Source organism: Arachis hypogaea, chromosome 2, assembly GCF_003086295.3.
Source record: "Arachis hypogaea cultivar Tifrunner chromosome 2, arahy.Tifrunner.gnm2.J5K5, whole genome shotgun sequence".
In the NCBI taxonomy this organism is placed as follows: Eukaryota; Viridiplantae; Streptophyta; class Magnoliopsida; order Fabales; family Fabaceae; genus Arachis; species Arachis hypogaea.
In genome coordinates, this window is record NC_092037.1 from 73,611,454 (window position 1) to 73,617,107 (window position 5,654).

The window sequence follows — 5,654 nt, forward strand, 5'->3', positions numbered from 1 at the left end:
TAGATCTCACTGCCTTCCTAGATCCAAATTCAAAATTCAATTACAAGAGAAGTAAAGATCAAACAGTACAAAACTAAATTCAATTTCCAATTTCTCAAGAGTGCAGTAAAAATCAAAACAGAGGGAGATCTCAAGGTGAGATTGAGACAAAATTTCCTCAATTCTCAACACCCAAGACACAAGCAAGTGTGCAGGAAATGAAAACAAGAAACCCAGAGGAAGAGAATTCAATTCCCTTCCCAGAAACCAACAACCAAAATGTAAAGTGAGCTCTCTCCTATGAGTACTATGAAAATTCTAAAGAAAAGCTCCAAAAAGAAAAAGCTCCCTGAAAACTTAAATTCTAAGCTATTTATACCCTTTCTTCAAATGATCTTCAAGCCTTGAATTGGGCCCTTGCTCTTGATGGAATTGGGTTGACAAAAGCCTCTGTTGATTGTTCTTGGTGTTGGGGAGAAATCCGTTTGCAACTTGGGCCTTGGGGATTTACGTTTGAGTTGATGTTTGAGGCAAACGTTGACTCAAATGCCTTCGTGTGCCAATTATGCAGCTCGGCCATTCTGCTGTCATCCACGTTTGAGCCAGCGTTTGAGGTCAAACGTTAGCTCAAACGTGGTTCCCTCCAAGCTTCTCTTTTGGCCAATGTTTGGCCTAATGTTTGAGGCAAACGTTGGCACAAATGTGGCTCAACCAAGGCATCAAACAGGGTGCTCTTCCATGCTCTTCCATGCTAAAATGTAGCCAACGTTTGACCTCATGTTTGAGGCAAACGTTGGCGCAAACGTTGCTGTGCCCAGGGGTGATTTTTCTTATTTTTTTGGCGCCAATGTTTGACCTCACGTTTGAGGCAAACATTGGCGCAAACGTTGCCTTCCTTGAGTGGTGTTCAGGTGCCAGCGTTTGACCTCACGTTTGAGGCAAACGCTGGCGCAAATGTTGGCCCTCCCCCTGCTTCATCTTCAGCCAACGTTTGCCTCAACGTTTGAATCAAACGTTGGCGCAAACGTGGGCGACCTCCAGGGTGTCTTTCAGCTGCTACTCACGTTTGAGTTCACGTTTGAGGCAAACGTGAATCCCTTTTTTCCAAGCCCATTCTTGCAACCTTCTTCCAAGCTTTATTCCACCTATCATCAATCAACAATTGTATCAAAGCTATGCCATAATCATGAGAGTTATTCTTCTTTTTGTCATATAAGCAATTATGGCACAAAAACTCATGAAAATACATCAATTAATCCATAGTTGATTGAATCAAAGGAAACATGAAATTCTACCCAATTGGCTTACTTGTGGCTCAAGAAAGTGCATAAAACCAAATGAAAATCAAAGAAAAAGACTAGTAAAACTAGGCTAAGATGACTTGTCATCATCCCCAGAGATGTTCAATGAATGGGATGTGCTGCAGAATTTCTACGAAGGCTTGACATTGAAATCTCAAGAGGCATTAGATCACTCTGCTGGAGGTTCATTACAACTGATGAAAACTGCTGAAGAAGCCCAGAATCTTATGGATATGGTGGCTAACACCCAATACTTCTTTGCTCATCAAAGAACCCGCCAACCATCACAAAGAAAGGGAGTACTAGAACTAGAAGGAGTGGACTCCATTTTGGCTCAAAACAAGATGATGCAACAACAAATTCAACTACAGTTTGAACAAATGGCCAAGAGGATTGACAGCCTTCAAGTAGCAGCTGTGAACACAAGCCAACCATCAACTATATGGGTGCAAAATGAAGAAAGCCAAGAAGAGCAACAATAGGAACAAGTGCAATACATGCATAACCAAAAATCTGGACAGAATGAAGTTTATGGTGATACCTACAATCCTTCTTGGAAGAACCACCCAAACCTTAGATGGGGAGATAACCATAAAAAAGGCCAACAGCCATGGCAAAGAAACACAACCCAAAATAATCCAAGGAACAACCAGCAAAATAACAACCAAAATTCATTCAGAAAACCACAAAATACTTACCCCAACTCTAACCATATCCAACCCATAACCAGTCCATCAACCAAAATACATATCATCCACCACCCACATCTCACAACCAACCACAAGCATCACCAAAATCTCAAAGAATCACCAACCTGGAAACCTTGATAGACAAAATGTGGAAACACCAAGAAATGACAGCCAAGAATCAAGAAGCCTCCATAAAGAACATGAAAAGACAAATTGGCCAGCTCTCTAAACACCTTGCAACAGAGAGACCATCAAGTTTCCTACCAAGTGACACAATTCCAAATCCTAAGGAAGAGTGTAAGGCAATACAGCTAAGGAGTGGAAAGATCCTGGTAAAGAATGAAGAAGCAACTAAGAAGCCAAAGGAAAGTGACAAGGAACAAGCTGAAGAAGAGGCATCCAATGATAAAGAAGTAACAGCAAGCAAGCAGACCTCAGAGGAGCTCAAAGAAAAGGAAGATCAGCCACAAAAATCAAGGAAAGAGAAGGAAGTAATGAGAAAGCCAACCAAGGAACAAAGGCAGGAAGTAAACTTCACACCTCCACTGCCATATCCTCAAGATTCAACAAGGAGACTAAGGACCAACACTTCCCAAAATTTCTTGAAGTCTTCAAGAAGTTGGAGATCAATATTCCCTTAGCTGAAGCACTTGAGCAAATGCCCCTGTATGCAAAGTTCTTGAAAGAACTTATCAACAAGAAAAGGAGTTGGCAAGAAAAGGAAACTATACTTCTCACGGAAGAATGCAGTGTTGTGATTCAAGGAGGTATCCCACCAAAGCTCAAAGATCCAGGGAGCTTTGTTGTTTCGTGTACCATAGGCAAAATGACCCTAAACAAAGCTCTCTGTGACCTTGGTGCTAGCATCAATTTGATGTCGTTATCAATGATGAGAAAGCTGGCCATAGAAGAACTCAAACCCACCAGGATGTCTTTGGTGATGGCTGACAGATCAATCAAAACACCCAATGGCATTGTGAAAAACTTGTTAGTAAAGGTTGGGAAGTTTATCTTCCCTGCAGACTTTGTAATTCTGGATACAGAAGAAGAAGGAAACAATTCAATCATCTTGGGGAGACCATTCTTAGCCACGGCCAGAGCCATTATTGATGTAGAGAAGGGAGAGATGATTTTTAGGGTGCATAATGAACAAATGATCATCAATGTCTTCAAATCAATGCAACACCCCCCTGAACAAGAAAACTACATGAAGGTGGATATGATAGAAAGTCTGGTGGAGAAAATGTTAGAAGCCACTTGTCATGAGCAACAGGAAGAGGAAGTAGTAGAAATTTCCAGTGAAGACAAGGAGAAAGAGAAGCCAAAACAGGAGTTGAAGCCTCTCCCCCCTCACCTCAAATATGTGTTCCTGGGAGAAGGAGAGACCCTACCAGTGATCATTAACTCCTCTTTAAATATGGAAGAAGAGACAAGGCTGATTGAAGTGTTGAAAGCCCACAAAACAACCTTGGGTTGGACAATTGAGGATATCAAAGGCATTAGCCTAGCCATTTGTATGCATAAAATTTTGCTGGAAGAAGAATCAAAGCCTGTGGTTCAACCCCACAGAAGACTCAACCCAGCCATGAAGGAGGTGGTTCAAAAAGAAGTCATGAAGTTATGGAATGCTGGAATAATTTTTCCAATCTCTGACAGCTCATGGGTGAGCCCGGTTCAAGTTGTACCAAAAAAGGGAGGAATGACGGTCATCACCAATGAGAAGAATGAGTTGATCCCTACTAGAACAGTGACTGGGTGGAGGATGTGCATAGACTATAGAAGATTGAATGATGCCACAAGGAAATATCATTTTCCCCTTCCATTCATTGATTAGATGCTGGAAAGATTGGCCGACCATGCCTATTATTGCTTCTTGGATGGGTATTCCGGGTACAATCAAATCGTGGTGGACCCCAAGGACCAAGAGAAGACTGCCTTCACATGTCCATTTGGAGTTTTTGCATACAAGAGAATGCCCTTTGGGCTATGCAATGCCCCAGCCACGTTTTAGAGGTGTATGCTTTCCATTTTCTCTGATATAGTTAAAAAATTTTTAGAAGTCTTCATGGATGATTTTTCTGTCTTTGGCAATTCATTTAATACTTGTTTGCATCATTTAACTCTTGTTTTGAAAAGATGCCAAGAAACTAACTTGGTCTTGAACTGGGAAAAATGACATTTCATGGTTCCTGAAGGGATAGTTCTTGGGCATAAAGTGTCATGCAAAGGTATAGAAGTTGATAAAGCTAAAATAGAAATTATTGAAAAACTTCATATACCTGTTAATGTGAAAGCAGTAAGGAGTTTTCTTGGGCATGCTGGTTTCTACAGAAGGTTCATCAAAGATTTCTCAAAAATAGCAAAGCCATTGAGCAATTTGCTAGTAATTGACAACCCTTTCATCTTTGATGGCAACTGTAAGCATGCCTTTGAAACCTTAAAGAGAAAACTCATCACAGCGCCAATCATCATACCTCCTGATTGGAACTTACCTTTTGAACTTATGTGTGATGCAAGTGATCTTGCTATTGGTGCTGTGCTGGGACAAAAGAAAGATAAGTTGCACCATGTCATATATTATGCCAGCAAAGTGTTAAATGAAGCACAAAAAAATTATACCACCACTGAGAAATAACTTTTGGCAATTATTTATGCATTTGATAAGTTTAGGCAATACTTGATTGGCTCAAAAGTTATAGTATATACTGACCATGCCGCTCTCAAGTATTTAATGTCTAAACAGGATTCAAAGCCAAGGCTCATTAGGTGGGTGTTGCTGCTACAAGAGTTTGATATTGAAGTAAGAGATAGGAAGGGAAGTGAAAATCAAGTGGTAGATCATCTATCAAGAGTACCACAAGAAGCCTATCAAGATAGACCACAACAAGTCAATGAGAATTTCCCTGATGAGCACCTGTTCCAAATTCAACAAGCACCTTGGTTTGCTGACATAGCAAATTACAAAGTAGGAAGAAAGATTCCCAAGGAATTCACCAAGCAATAAATCAAGAAGCTGATCAATGAAGCAAAGAAATTTTTATGGGACGAACCATTCTTATTTAGACAGTGTTCAGATGGAGTGATAAGGAAATGTGTCCCTGAAGGTGAAATGAGTAACATTCTGTGGCACTGTCACGGTTCAGCTTATGGAGGCCATTTTGGGCCCGAAAGAACAGCAGCCAAGGTACTTCAAAGTGGATTTTATTGGCCAACCATCTTTAAGGATGCCAGAGAGTTTACTCATCAATGTAGTAAATGCCAAAAGGCTGGAGGTTTGTCAAGGAGGAATGAGATGCCTCAAAACTATATCCTGGAAGTTGAGTTGTTTGACCTCTGGGGCATTGATTTCATGGGCCCATTTCCCCCCTCTTACTCTTTCAAGTACATCTTGGTAGCAGTAGAATACGTTTCAAAATGGGTGGAAGCCATAGCCACAACCACGTGTGATACACCAGTTGTTCTACAGTTCTTAAAGAAACACATATTCACCAGGTATGGAGTACCTAAAGGATTGGTGAGTGATGGCGGTGGTCACTTCTGCAACAAACAGATGGAGAAGCTACTTCATAAGTATGGAGTGATACATAAAGTGGCTACACCTTACCATCCACAGTGGGAGCTACTAGAAAAGATTGGGCTAAAAACTGGAAGATGCACTTTGGGCATACAGGACAGCATTCAAAAC